The following is a 16,540-nucleotide window of genomic DNA, read 5'->3' on the forward strand; positions in this document are numbered from 1 at the left end:
TAAAAAATAAAATAACAATCCAGACACAAAAAGGAGCAATGCAGTAACATTAGATGTGGATTCCAGAGGCTCAAGTAGATATCACTAATAGGCATGACTTGCCTAGTTCTTGGAATTAAAAGTTTATGAGCTGAAGGCTCAATATCAAGGCAGAAAGATGTACAGGGATTTTGAAACAAGTTCTTATTGCCTTGAATCCAAATCTTTTTTTGTTTTTTTGCCAGTCCTGGGGCTTGAACTCAGGGCCTGGCACTGCTGCTGAGTTTCTTTTGCTCAAGGCTAGCACGCTACCACTTGAGCCACAGCACTACTTTTGTCCTTTTCTGTTTATGTGGTACTGAGGAATTGAACCCATGGCTTCAGACATGCTAGGCAAACATGAAGGCATATTCCCAACCCTCCCCCCTACCTCACCCCCCCCACCCAATCTTAATATGTGCTATCTGTTCATGGGTTGAACTAAAGCCATATAGATGGAGAGATATTCAGGATGGCTGATAAGATGCTTTCTCCTTCCAATTATGCAAGACTTTAGTTTGAGTATTTTGGAGCAATGAATTTGTCTTAATCTGATTTAATAATGGGTTATAGCAGTTTTAAAACAGACACATCAACCATTTTCTATCTGTATTTCCCAATATCATAGATACACAGGGCTCTTCAAATTTATTAAATTAAAATGTTAGTTCCTAGTTGAACCAGCCACATTCAAGTACACAGTAGCCACCTATGGTTAGTGCCTACCAAACCGGACAATGGGTACATAAACACCTGCATCATTTCCAGAAAGTACTATTGGACAGGACTGTATGCTCTGGAGAGAAAGCCATCGTTTCCATTGTCTTTTATACCATATTCCAATGACTCAATAAAGGCAATATCCATGGATTCTTCTTACACTTGGCAATGTAGAACTATTTCCTAGAATGATAAAAATCCGGAAGTGGCTCTGTGGCTCAAGTGGTAGAGTGCTAGCCTTGAGCTGAAGAGCTGAGGGGCAGCACCCAGGCCCAGAGTTCAAACCCCACGACCAACAACAACAACAAAAAATGGCATGATGAATGATAAAAATGCTACTATAAATGTATGTAAAGTTATTATTCGATGTCTCCAACTTAGAAATTTAATTGAGCCCAGCCCCAAACCCTCCTAAACTCTATGGAAATCGAATGTCGTGCCTGAGATTTCTGGCCATATTCATGTCATTTTGGTTCTCACGGTGACCCTTGACTCCAAACTGTGGCTATCTTACCACATCCACTAAGATATCTAGCCAGCAACTTAGTAACACAAAATATCCTGCAAACAGAAAATGTTTATCAGTGACTGGGACACTGACTTAGTGGGTAAAGTGCCTGCTTACCAAATGTGAAATCCTCAGTTCAAATCTCAGTACTGCCCCTAAAGAAAGTGTTGGTGGGTGGAGTTGAGAGAGAAGGAGCATAGCAATTGCATTCTACATTCAAATTTAATACTTAGATTAACCTTGGAATTTCCTTCCTCAATAGTCTTTACCTAACAGCAAGCTCCAACATCTTCCCTGGTCAGTAACTCCTCCTTTTCCTCGACTCTCTACTTGTCTTTTCCTTCCTTCTCTTCCACAGGAATCATGAAAAGTCCTTTGGTATTGTTTAATAGCCCCAATCCTTCAGATATTCCTGACATACATGTAAGGAAACCCCCACCTGGCTGACCTGATCTCCACTCTGGATGGCAGCACCGTGCAGTGGGTGAGGCACCGCCCACTTCCGGCCCCTGACAATTTGAAAAGGGGCCTCGAAGGAGCCAGATGGCCATTTTCTCCCTTTCCCCATGAGAACTTGGTTTCTAACTCCTCTACCCCCTCTACTAATTCGGAGCTTCTGTGCTTCTTGGGTCTAGCTGGCTATCTCCGGTTTTGTATTCCTAACTACTCCCTTCTAACATGCCCCTTGTATGAAGCAGCTAAAGGGCCACCAGAAAAACCCCTTATATCTCCCTCCTCTCTTATTCCTCCCTTCAGGAGACTCCAATTGGCCTTATTACAGGCCCTGGCTCTCAGGCTGCCAGATCTTTCACACCCGTTCTTTCTGTATGTTACTGAAAACCAGGGCTTTGCATTGGGAGTACTAGGTCAACAGATTGGACCTTCATTTGCACTGGTTGCTTATTTGTCGAAATGCCTAGACCCCACCATTAGGGGCTGGGCTCTTTGCCTTTGCATCCTAGCTGCCTCTTCTGTCTTGATACAGGAGTCAAAAGAACTAACCTCTGGAGCAAACCTTACCATCCTCTCCCACCATCACCTCTCTGAGTTACTAACCTATAAAGAGTTGCAAACTATGCCTCCTTCCCATATTCTCTCTGTTCAGGAGTCACTGGTAGAGGACCCCATGCTAACCTTCCAGTCCTGCCCTCCATTAAACCCCTCTACCCTATTATCCATTCCAGATACAGATACCTCGTCAGCACACTCCTGCGTGGAGACTCTGGAGGACCTGCTACTTCACCCAGACCATATTAGTGAGGGGCCATTAAAGGACTCACAGTTCACCTGGTTCACTGATGGTAGCTCCTTCCTTTGGGAAGGCTCACAGGTAGCTGGATATGCTGTTGTGTCAATCTCTGGGGTTGTGGAGTCTGGCCCTCTGCCTCTCCACACTACCAATCAACAGGCTGAATTAGTAGCCCTAACACGGACCTTCCACCTGGCCTCAGGGCATTCCCTGATGGTATACACAGACTCTAAACGTGCTTTCCATACTGTCCTTTCTCATGCAGCTATCTGGAAGGAACGAGGACTACTCACAACTAAGGGGACCCCAGTAATAAATGTGTCCTATATTAGTGACCCCTTAAAGGCCTCTTTCCTCCCCTCAGCCACTAGCATAGTTCATTGTAGGAGCTCAGGGTGACAATCATGTCCCCACTGTCCAATTCCACAGCTGGGTAGAGACCTTTTGGCCAAATTTGGAGCCTCTATTATCCTATGCCCTTACCAATTGGCACAACTTGATATGGATTCAGCCTGCCCCACCATCTCCTTGTTGATGGCTTTAGTATGGCTCACCTAGCGACCCCTTGGATTTCCCTTTTCCATACTCTGAGGTGGACCCTAAGGTGTGGGATACCCACAACCCCTCTATTGCTAAACACCACCCTCCTATTCATATCTCTCTGAAGGGCCCTCCAATGCTTCCCTTCACCCATATTCCCTGCCAAGTACTGTACATACTAAACCAAAAGGGGGGGGGGGGGAAATGTAAGGAAATGCCTACCTCGCAGACTTAACCTCCGCCGTTAGTGGCAGCACCTGTGCAGTAGGTGAGGCACCTCCCACTTCTGGCCCCTGATGATATAAAAGGGGCCTCCAAGGAGCCAGACAGTACCATTTTCTCCCTTTCTTCATGAGAACTTGGCCTTGTCAGCTCTGCTGGCAATAAATCTTTTCTTCTACTTGACTTCTGACCACATGGTCTTTTGGGTTACTTTCTGCCTGGATTACATTTTCCTTTTAATACATACATGGCCACCAAGATTTCAGTTACTGAAAGCAAAGGATAATCTCCCCCCCAAAAAAAAAATTTATTAAGACATAATTGAGAGAACAAAAAAAAGTCCCCTCTATGCCAGCCTAGTGCCTCCTTTCTTTGAACCCCTTAGAGCTCACATTGTATAGAGTCTTTCTTCTGCTAATGGAACTGCCCAAGTGTGTTAGAAGTCAAGAAACCTGACCCCTGATTCATAGTAAGGGCATGCGCTGGAGAGGAATCTATGCTGGAAGAATAGCATATTCAACACAACACTTGAGATCTCAGAGTAGGGTTTTTTTTTGAGATGACAAGAAGTTTATAATACCATGAAATTAGGAAGATTAACACAAATTTCTCAGGATATGAATTTTTTTCTCTTTGAAGTCACCTAAACAAGAATGCCATCTTAATTTTGATAGGGAATAAATAGCTGAGCCTTTATTCCTGAAGGCACAACTGTAAACTGTCATGCCAGAGTTGCTTTAATTTCCTGGATAACTAAAACAAACCCAGGAGAATCCTTCTGGGAACCAGCTCCTATGCTTCAGGGTTTCTTTAATGTAGGAATTCCCTAATCTGAGTGTACATCTGAATGCCTTCCAGGTCCCATGAAAACACAGGTGGATATATTCCACCCAAGAGTTCTGATTTAGTTAGTCTGTAGTGGGACCTGGATATTTGCACTTTAATAAAACTCTTATCATTAACCTGTATTAGTTATAGAAAATAATAGGGTTCTCTGTGACATTTTCATGCATGTACATAATATACTTGGATCATATTCACCTCATTCTTCACTCTTGTTCCCCTCCCTCTCCTCTGTATCCCTTCTTTCCTTATACTCCTCCTTTTACTTTAATGTCTTTTTATTATTAAATGTACAAAATGTTGTTTCATTAAGTCATTTTCATACTAGCACACTATGTTCTCTAATCATATCTACTCTCCTCCATTGCTCTCAATTGTCCCCCTCCCTTCTCCTGCTAGTCTCACCCCAATGACCCCTTTTATGCTTTCATATCTCTTAAAAAATACAGATCTTACATACAAAAGTCAACATATGATATGGTCTTTTGATATATTGTCTTTTTAAGTCTAGGCTTATTCACAGAACATGATGATCCATTTTCCTGAAAATGACATGATTTCATTCTTCTTGTGCTTAACTAATGCTCCATTATTTATATATACAACATGTTCTTCACCCATTCATCGGTTTATGTAGCATCTAAGATATTCTGTAACTTGGCCACTGTAAATAGTGCCAAAATAAACAGGAATGTACAGGAGTCTTTATTGTAAACTGGCTTTGATTATATCAAATATATATCAAGGTGTGGTGTAGCTGAATGATAGGGCATTTCATCTTTAGTTTTCTGATGAGTCTTCCTATTGATTTCCATAGTGGTTGCCCTGGTTTATAGTCCTGCCAACAAGGTATAAAGGTTCTTATCCTGCCAACCTCCTCACCAACATTTGTTGTTTGTTTTCTTGACAATTGCCATTCTGATTGAGGAATCTCCATATAGTTTATGTTTGCATTTCCTTTATGGCTAAGGATGCCATGTTCAATGGCCATTTGTACTTCCTCTTTGGAGACCTGTTTTTAATTCATTTGTCCATTTATTGATTGGATTATTATTCTTTTGATGTTCCATTTGCTGAGTTCTGGATGGATATATATATATATATTATATATATATATACATATATATATAAATTTAGAATCTCTGAATTTAAAAGCTGGACACAGTGGAGTCAACAAGGCCAACCTGACTATGTAGTGAGATTCAGATTCAAAACTTGATTAATTAATTAGCCAATCTTCAACACATGTAACAGTACTGGATCTAGGTTGTTTTCTGTAAATGTGGATTTATTCTTCCATTTTCATCATTATAGTATTGTATCTTTCCATGTTTTTTTAGGCAAACTGGGGAAGATTTGAGAAATCACAGAAAATGATACATCACTTGATTTTCCTATCATATTTGAGGTTCTAGTGAAGTAAGGTGGCTGAGCCTAAATAATTTGCAGCCACCCTGGTGCTTAGGCAGGAAGGAGATGGGAGACTCTTCACTCAGCTCAGAGACCTAGAGGTGAGACAAGCCATCCTTTGAAATGCAGATACCTAGCAGCCATCCTGGTGCCAAGGCAGGAGATGGGAGGTGTCCACTTAGCCCCAAGACCTGGAGGTGGGGCCAGCCATCGTTTGAAGTGCAGATGCCTGGCCAATGGTGTGAGCAAAGAAAGCTCTGCTTTAGAGAAATGCAGATGTCATAGCCTTAGGAAAGCGGAATGCTCTGATTGTGGATTGATTAGCTCCCTAAATGGCCTGAATCACCAGCCTCTGAGTAGCTTCTAAGCATAACCTATATGGAAGGTTAAGGCCTATTTAGCCTAGATGGAAAAGTTTTGCTGATACATTTAAGGTCTTCATGGTTGGGGAGGGTGATGCACCCCTCCTCCCCCCGCAGATGATAAGCATTCCTGGAACCCTGGAGACAGGGGTAGGCACTTGGCTGATGGGTTGCTGAACCTGTCAGTCCAGTGCCTGGGACTGGGAGTGTCTTGTAACCTCCCTCCCCCGACTCCTCCCTGCCCAGAACCTATTTAGGGGATGTCATACCATGTGTCTCTGTGATCCTATGATCTTGTCCTGTGTCCTGTCTCCTGGCTGGTTTCCATCATAGCTGGATTGGCTTGTTGGTATTGTTTTTGTTCTTTCTTTCCTCTCTGGCCTGTTTCCTACCTAACCATGTTTTGTGCATTTGGTGGGGGAGCGGGGGATGTGAGGGGCGGCTGCAGGCCTTTGTAACAATAGCAGCCTGGTAACTGTGTAATAAAGACTCCAATATTCCATCTACCTAATATGGCTTCTCTTATACTCTGGTTTCTCTTCAGATTGTATAAACCTTTCACCTTTTACTAAATATGGCTTCTGGGATGATTCACCTTACAGCATTAATAGCATTTAATTTAATTAATATGAATATAGAACTCTTACCTGATTTGACATTATCCCAGCAGATAAGACCTCTCTTTTGGACAGTGTTTTAAGGATTTTTAGGTTAAGGAAAAAAGATCACCCCAGATTCATGATAAGATCAGTCGAATTGGGACAGTACTTTTAACTTTCAAGGGTTTTTTGGTTCAGAAATAAAATGGTACAAGGAGAATATAGGGCATATGCATCACTCAGACATCATGGATATCTGCCTTCATGAGAATGGTAATCCTCTCAGAATCTTTCTGTGGGGTTGTTTTCACCCAGAACTTTGTAATCTTGTAATCCTGATAAATGCCATTCTACTACAATGAACCCTTTTTCCCTTGGCTGAATAATGTTCCAAGTAGTGCTGCTTTCTGTTAACTCCCGAACCCCCATTTTAATGTATGGTATGCCTCCATACAAAAATTTGTTTTTCCTGATACATTATATCAACAACCAGAAAATATCAGATTTTTAATTACATGATCCCACCAGACATCCTATCTTTCAGAGAAAGTTCCCATGTAACACAATGTTGTCAGTCAGGATAATTTAAATTTTCTTCTTGTCATTGGGATGCTTCTTCTAAAAAACAGAATGCTGAAAAATAAGATAGTTAATTGAGTTTGCCTGAGGTTAGAACACTTAGTTTTACAGTGAAAATACTTCTGTTATTAAATCTTTTTTTTTTTTAACAAAAAGGGATTTGTTCTTAAAACAAAGCCCATCTTAAGTCATGAAAAGCTGGATTATCTTCCAGCCTAGAGGCTACACTGAGTTGAACATGTATTACTGGATTTCATAAACCAGAAACTGCGTTGTTATTTGTCTGCTAATTGAAGGAGAAAATGGTAAGAAGGAATAAACAAACCTTGGCAAAGCCATGAATTCAGGAAAGGTTGTATTTGTATCCCACTCCTCTTTTTTTTTTTTTTAACCTGTACTTGTCTGGATTTCTGGGTGCATTCTGGCAACTTTTTGTAAGATTTAATACAAATTAAAAAGGATACTCTTAGGGGAGGAACCTAAACACATTACAATGTAATGCCTCTGAACATTTAAAGTACAAAATGGATGGCTATAATCAAGAACTCTAATAACAACAGATGCTGGAGGGGATGTGGACAGAAGGGAACCTTACTGCATTGTTGGTGGGAGTGTAAACTTGTTCAACCACTTTGGAAAGTAGTATGGAGGTTCCTCAAAAGACTCCACAGAGAGCTCCCCTATGACCCAGCAATCCTACTTTGGGGCATTTACCCAAATGATCACAAACAAGACCATACTAAAGCTACCAGCACAACTATGTTTATTGCAGCCTTATTTACCATAGCTAAGATATGGAACCAACCCAGATGCCCCTCAGTAGATGAATGGATCAAGAAAATGTGGTATATATACACAATGGAATTCTATGCCTCCATCAGAAAGAATGGCATTGCCCCATTTGTTAGGAAATGGAAAGACGTGGAAAAAATTATATTAAGTGAAGTAAGCCAGGCGTAAAGAAACATAGGTCCCATGGTTTCCCTTATTTGCAATAATTAGTATATGTCTGAGACAAGCAGAAACAGTCAGATAAGTTGATATTAGGCAAAATGAACCCCAAGATAAGGACTCAAATGCTTTTTCTTTCTTGCTATTGTTTCTAACATATTTATAAGATATTTCTTTGTTGCTTTGTATGTCCCTCCCCCACTGTATAACCCGTTTTCACTGTATTTGATGTTGGTATAATTTGTGGAGGGGAAGGTGGACCCATTGCAACAATGAGATGTACAAGTCATTATGTCGAAAAACAAACTTTGCAACTTTGGTGTAGGGGGATGGGGGGAGATGGGAAAGGATGGGAAGAGGAAACAAAGGAGGAGGCAACAATGCTTGATAAGAAATGTGCTCATTACCTTGCCCTCTGTATGGTATTTTCACAATAAAATTTTTTAATTAAAAAATTAAAATAAATTAAAAAATGAAAATAAAATAAAATAAATAAAATACAAAATGGGAGAACATTTTTACTAGCTATATATTAGACAAAGGTCTAATATCCAAACTATACTTAGAGCTGAAAAAATTAAATCCTCAAAAAGTAAGCCCTCAAAGAAGCAGCACGATTAATAAGTGGGCTAATAACTTAAAGAGAGCCTTCTCAGAAGAAGTAAAAATGACCAATAGACTTATGAAAAAATGCTTAACATCGTTGGCCAAAGGTAATGCAAATCAAAACAACACTGAAATTCTACCTCATCTCAATTAGAATGACCGTTATCAAGACAAACAAATAATAATAAATGGTGGTGAGAATGTGGCCAAAAGGGAACTCTAATGCACTGTTAATGAGAATGTGATCTTGTTCAACCACTCTGGAAAGCAGTTTGGAAGTTACTCAGAAAACTAAAATAGAAGTGCCTTATAACCCAACAATACTACTTCTGCACATTTATCCAAAAGAACATGTACAAAGTTACAGTAAAGCCACTAGCACAACCATGTTCACTGCAGCACTATTTACTATAGCCAAGGCAGGAAATAAGTCCAGATACCTCTCAAGAAAGGAATGGGTCAAGAAAAGGTGGTCTATATATGCAATGCAATTCTATTCATCTATTAGAAAGAGTAGAAAGACTGGTTAAAAATTATATTAAGTGAAGCAAGCCAGACTCAGAGAAACAAAGTTTGCATGTTTTCCTTCATTTGTGGTAGAATGCACCTACAAACTTATAGGTAAACATGTTGGAGGCAGTATAGAAATGGTTACATATGAATTAACTGAAGTATGATACATATATGGAGACCTCAAATAGTATAATCTTTTAGAAAGACTAGGTCAAAGCCCAACAAATTCAGCTCCAGGAAAAGGGTACATGCAAGAGGGGAGGTGGGGCCAAGAGGAGAGGAGTAATTGAATGCAGGGAAGAATGGCGGGAGAATGCAATGAAGAATTCATTGTATATACCACAAAGTAAGGGAAACAGTGGGTCGGGGGAGGGGTGAAAATATTGAAGGGGGTGACACTGATCAAGATGCACCTTAGTCATAAACTGTTTTGTTAAATGACATCTCCTTTGTACAACTACGTAAATAATTTGCAATAACTAGTATATGTCTGAGACAAGCAGAAAAAGTCAGATAAGTTGATGTTAGGCGAAATGAACCCCAAGATAAGTATTCAAATGTTTTTTCTTTCATGTGATTTTTTTTCTAACGTATTTATAAGATGATTTCTTTGTTGCTTTGTATGTCCCTCCCCCACGATATAACCCCTGCTTTCACTGTATTTGATGTTGGTATAATTTGTGGAGGGGAAGGGAAAAAACAAATTGTTTAAATAGGGATACAGGTGGACCCATTGCAACAAGGAAATGTACAATTCGTTATGTTGAAAAACGAACTTTACAACTTTGGCGGAGTGGGGAGGAAGATTGGCAGGGTGAATGGGAAGGGATAGGAAGAGGAAACAAAGGAGGAGGCAACAATGCTTGATAAGAAATGTACTCATTATCTTGCCCATGTAATTGTAACTCCTCTGTACAGTATTTTCACAATAAAATCATAAAAAATATAAAAATATGTACTATTGGTGATTTGAAATTTTCATAACAAAGTAGAAATTTTAATTCTAATAAATATGCAAAGAAACTCCAAAAAATAAAATAAAATATCATTTTATCAAAACAAATTCCAAGAAGTGGAAATATGGGATTTTGTTGTTGTTGGTGGTGGGGTAGTGTTTGTTTTGCTTTTTCATTTTGCTTTATTTGTTCTTTTTCTATCTTTTGAGTGGTAACCAGAGGGGTGCAGAAATAGAGGGAGGAAGGGTGAACAAATACAGACATGTTAGACATCGACACTCTGTAGAAAATGAACTATGGGATTTGTGGGAAGGGATTGGAGGGGAAAACTGGAAGAAGGTGAGAGAGGGGGTGATATTGTCCACAAAAGAAATATACTCATTTCTTCACTTACAAAACAGTAACCCTTCCATACAACAATTTAATAATAATAAAATTATTTTTAAAAACCAAATTTAAAATAAAATATTTTAAAATACTGTGTTTATTTATTGTTAAAGAAAATAGAGAAAATCAGTTAGTTTCCTGATATTCTCAGTTCTATTCGCCTCAATATCTGGTCATACTTCTAAACAACAATAGAAATATCTTTCCAAAACAAAATTTATGTTTATTTAAAACAATACTTCATTGTGTATAAAATAATTCCTTGTATATAAAAGTTGTCTTCCATTATTATATCTACCAGTCCTAACTATTAATATGGATTATAGAGTACTACAATAGCTAATTTTGTTACAAATTACTTTACATAGGCTACTTCATGGAAACCTCACAAAAGCATTAAAAGGAGTTTATCTCTAAAGAGAAAACCATGGCAGGTAAGGCTAAGTGGATTTCCCAATGTCATATGGCCATCATTGGCTAAGACAACTCATGGTACCTTCCAAAAATGAGAATCCAGTAGTCACTCCCTAGTACAGTGGAAAATCTGATGCCACAGAAAGAATCAGAACAGCTGCTATAATAGACCTTGCTGGCAGTAAAAGAGACTATTTTACAGAGTGATATAAAAAGCAAGCAGAAAGGTGATGTTAATAACACTTCAGACTCCTCAGTATCTTTGCTTTTCCAGATGCTGAGCAGGAAAAATCTCTCTGTCCCTAATTATTTTTGACAGTCTTGAAAATGAAGTCAGGTCAGAGCTCCTGTCAGAAAACTCAGTCAGAATATTCTGGCTGCAACTGAATTTATTACAATAGACAGAGAACATGATTTTAGCATAAGAAACTCAAATCAGAACATGGTTAAAAAAGAGTTAGTGGAGGCAAGGCTGAAAATATAAATAATTGGAGGAACAATAATGATCAGTGTTGTGGTGAAGCAAGGTACATTCCTATAGAACCAGATAAATACCCAAGTCAGTGCTTAAATCACAGCTTCTAAATTTATCTGTCCTCTGAGATGCTAAAGCAATGTTCTAAACAATCCACAGGGAGATGATTGAACTGAAGAATAGGGAGAAAAATGAAAAGGAACATTTTACTTGCAACCTCAATGGTCCTAAAATCTGATCTTCAAAAGAACTGTGTCTCTCATGGAAAGACTCTGAAGATGTCTCAAAACAACTCCCCTATCTATCATGCTTTGACTCTGCCATATCCACATGGGCCTGGCATTCCTTCTGGCTATTTTCTGATTGGGATGCTTCCTAGTACTCTCTATTTGGATTCTTCTAGCCCTGACGGTCCAGCTCAATTTTTGTTCTTCAAATGTCTCTCTGACCACCTTATCTTGCATGAACTGTCCATTCTGCAGCTAGTTATCACACAAGCTCATGCGGTTGGCCATTCTTTTATTATTGTTTGCAGTAATAATTCAATGCTTGAATCACATTTTAACTTTCAGTATGGATGGCTTTGTGTCCTTATCCAGTTTTGGAAATGCTTTATAGCCAGTTTTATATCTAGCACAATTAGGTAGACAGGGTAGCCCAGTAGATTGATAAGAAATGGAATGGTCTGTAGGGAAGAAGTGGGAGGTGGAAAGGAAGAGGAGACGGCCAGAAGAGTTAAGATAGAAGTGGGATATACAATAAGCCATTTATGTGGGTGAAGATCTCAAGGGAAAATCCAGATAAAGAGTGGATCTGGTGACTCCTAATGAGGTGAAAGAAGAAGAGTGAGGATGTTTAGGATCAAACAGATTAGATTTTGTTGCTGGCTCTCAAAGTTGAAGAAAGACACTAGAGAAATGGATAACATAAGCGTAGGCAGTCAACTGTTCTCACACACATCTCTTATGAAATGAGATCAGGTCATTTCTTTCTATTGCTTTCCTCATCTGTAAAATGTTAGTAAAAGGGCTGATTTCTCAGGTCCATCAGGAGAGTTAAAGGAGGTTGTATACATAAAGATCCCACACAGCATATTATCATCACCCTGAGCTTTCCATCCATGTCCATTCTACTACCTGGAAACTACGAGATGACTATTGAAATTATGTGATTAGTATTGGAACCAGAGGAAAGATGTCAATGGTATTTTGAGATCTAAGGGCTAGCCTAACTTTAAATCTTGGGGGATCAACAAAGGAACAAAGCAAGAGCTAATTAGGAATCTACTATTTCTCTAGCACATTTTGTGTATGTGTGTTGTAAGTTGCCAAGGATGAAGAATAATACATTATCCTTATGCCTGTAGTCCCCAAGAACCCAGAATATCTCACAACAGATTAAATACATGAGTTCTAAAAAATTAAAATACTGTTATTTTTTGGCCAGAATATAAACTGGAGTAACAGATTAGATGCTAGTCAGCCTAATATCATTTATCAGAAATCACCAGAAATCATTTTGTAAAAGGAACAACTTGATAAGCACAAGGTAATTTGATTAGGAGAAGCAATATGCTTTTGTGGAAAAGGATGTTACCAAAGCTCCCTGTCATGATATCTGATTTTATACCAATATCTCTCCTAGGAACTATAATAAATTTGAAGGTAAACTATGCTATAGCTAATAGTTCAAGATGATCTTTAAGTGCAAAATAAAAACAATGGATTCTAATTTCAAGAAATCTAAGTACTGAACTGAAAACAATAGTGTGGGCAATACATATATTTCAGATCTGAGAAACTCTCAGGTACAATGGGTATTTCAAAATATCCACAGGGTTCACATCTGGAATAAATACCTCAGACTTTAAAGAACATTGTTCAGAAATGAAGAAAACCTCTGATGAAGATTCTAGTTGATAATAAGAGAATGTTAAGCAACATGATACATAATAAATGACTGCAGTTATGCTTGCTAGGTCTAATAAAACAGTGTGATATAGGAAATAAAAATAATTAAAAATAATGAGATAGAGGGAATAAGTGAGGAAATTTTAAAAGTCAATAAATAAGGGAGTTAAATAAAGAGTAGTATAATAAAAATAGACAGATAGAGAGAGCTAGAACTACAACTCTGAAAATGAAACTACCCTGAGGTCTTATCTAATTAATGGAACTATCACCCCCTGTCATTTCCTTTGGCCCTGACTGAGCACTCTAATGGCACATGCCTAACAAGCTAGTGCTTATGTAGGCGAGTATGACTTTTGCCCACATTGAATCTGACAAGGCTATAAGAGGTTGGGTTTTCCTCTCTCTAGGCACCTTCTGGATCACTTTCTGCAAGTTATCTCCTCTCCTTGTTATCTAAGCTCATTGGAGTCCCCTGAACTGTGCTTTGGATATCCAGATGCCATCTCACTCTGGACCAGTATATTTTTCTCTATATTTTGCTATATTTCCAACAATGAATTTTTGCTGTACTCTAGCACTGACCTGTTGTGGGATGCTAGGCAAACATGACATTTATCTTTGCCTTGCAATACCTCATAGTACTGTGGCTCTGTAATGTTGCTATTCTTCAACCAGAATTATAAAAAACATCATCCTTTGGCCCTTATGACACTCCTAGGATTTCTGAGGAATTAGAATTGTCACACCTCTACTTTGTCTCACCAGATTTTCTGGGGGCTAAAATAAGCTAATGTATTCCAAAGGTGATTGAAACATTGAAATTACTACACATCAAAATAAAATAAATTTTAGACATCATTTTCCACAGGACCTACTTTTCTTCCAAACTTACTGGAAGAAAGATTTAAATGGTATTTTTAAACTCTCTATAAACATTTGATTCTGGCACTAATGAAATCTTGATACATGATGTCTTCTACTAACTCATTCTATAAAACTAAATACTAAGATGAACATGAATGATATGAAACATTTGACTCCTGACCCCCTGATAACTAGGCCTGGAGCTCCAGTGGCACAATCGGTTAGCGCGTGGTACTTATAAGATAACTAGGCCTCTCTTCTATCATCTTTTTCCCCAAGTTCTAGCAAAGTGTTGAACACATAATGGAAACTTCATTGATAGTTCTTGCACTTGTTAAGGAGTACTTCTAGATTCCACAGCTCAGCAAAAATGGTTTGATATCTCCACTTCCTCTCTACAAAAAGAAGAGGAAAAATAAATTCTCTTCATGTAAATGCTGTGAGACATCAAGTGAATTATCTTCTATGCAATGCCTATGTTGCCTCATATTATATTTTGCGTTAGCAAAATTGAAAGGAAAACAAAATTTAAAATATGTTGGGCTGGGAAGGTGGCTCAGTGGTAGAGTGCTTGCCTTGCATGCATGAGGCCCTCGGTTTGCTTCCTCAGTACCATATAAGCAGAAAAAGCTGGAAGTGGAGCTGTAGCTCAAGTGGTAGAGCACTAGCCTTGAGCTGAAGAGCCGAGGGACAGTGCCCAGGCCCAGAGTTCAGGCCCATGACTGACTCTCCCCCCAAAAAAAAATAATGTCAGACATGAATTGGATGGAAAAAGCTGTTGTCAGAAACCATGTGAACCTTCACCATTCCCAGGAATAAGCCCAGCTTAACCAGAAGTCAGGCTACTCATTTAAAGACTGGAAAGAGACATGGCATCTTTCAGATGGTAGAATAGGATTTTCCAATGAACGGTTCCCCTCATGGAAATAGTCACTTGAATAACCAACCAAAGTGAAAATAGCTTCAGGGAAGAGAATGGATCCAGGTAAAAGACTGCAACATCTGGGTGGAGCATGCTGTTAAGAAAGGATGCATTGAAGAGGGTAGGAAGGAGTCTCACCTTACTAGTGTCACCCTCTCCTAAGCACATGCAGCCCAGCATGGAGAATGACACCCTCCAGTGGGGGAAAGAGGGTGAAGTGCCTGCTGCCCTGGCCATCCCTGTTCCTCCCACCTCCCAGTGCCATTCTGTTTCCAGTGAGTTCCCAACAGTTCCCTTGGCTGGAGCTCCAGACCAGCAGCACCTGTGAACCCAAGTATCAGGACACCATTTCTATGTCTTAGAGTATTCAAGCATGGAAAAGAATTAAGACATCTAAATTGGAAGGAATAAGAAATATTGCTTCTGTGTGGACATGAAAGGATTATTATTATTATTATTATTATTATTATTATTATTATTATTATTATTTGTCCAAGACCAGGACTCAAAGTCAGAATCTGATGCTTTCACTCATTGGCTAACTCTCTACCACCTGAACCACACCTCCAAATGCAAATGATATGATTTTACATGTTGTGAACTCTTAGGGCACCACTGAAAACCTCTTAGGAATAGTGTTCAGAAATTCTACAAGATTACAGAAACCAATTATCTTTCTATAAATGAATGATCTATAACAAATGAACTTTCTATATATGATGAGTTACATGAAGAGGAAATTCAGAAAATAACCTGTTCTTCAATGGCAATAAAAAAAAGTGCAGGGAAATCTAGTCAAGGACATGAAAAACTTATAAACTGAAAACTATGAAATACTGATGAAAGAAATTGTCAAAGACAAAGATAAATGGAAATATACTCCTTGTTTACAGATCAGAAGAATAAAAAGGCTATGTCATCTAAAACAATCCACAGTCAATGTAGTCTCTCAAAATTCCATTGATTTTTTTATTTACAAAAATAGGAAGAAACAATTCTATAATTCATTTAGAACCAGAAAAGATCTAGAATAGAAAAAAACAGTCTAGAGAAAGAAAAATAAAACTAAAGACACCGTGCTACTTGATTTCAAAATTTACCACAAAACTATCGTAATCAAAACAATATGCCATAGGCATAAATACAGACATGTAAACCTGCAGAATAGAATAGAAAGTCCTCCAATAAATCCAAGTATTTATGCTTATTTAATCTTTGACAAAGCTATTAAGGACACAAAAGTGGAGAAAAAAATTGACTCGTGAAAATAATTTGGGGAAACTGGATATTCATATGTAAAAGAATGAAAGTTTACCCTATCTTACAGCATGTAGAAAATGCAACTTAGAATTTATTACACATTTGAATGTTTAATACATAGAAATCATCTTGGAGAATTATCTTGGAATATTTTTGAGCATTTGTTTTGGATATGACTCTAAAAGCAGAGATAACAAAAGTAAATACCAACATGACATCAAATTAGAAA

The sequence above is a fragment of the Dipodomys merriami genome, unplaced genomic scaffold, assembly GCF_024711535.1.
Source record: "Dipodomys merriami isolate MVZ:Mamm:240054 unplaced genomic scaffold, mDipMer1.0.p SCAF_7, whole genome shotgun sequence".
Taxonomy (NCBI): Eukaryota; Metazoa; Chordata; class Mammalia; order Rodentia; family Heteromyidae; genus Dipodomys; species Dipodomys merriami.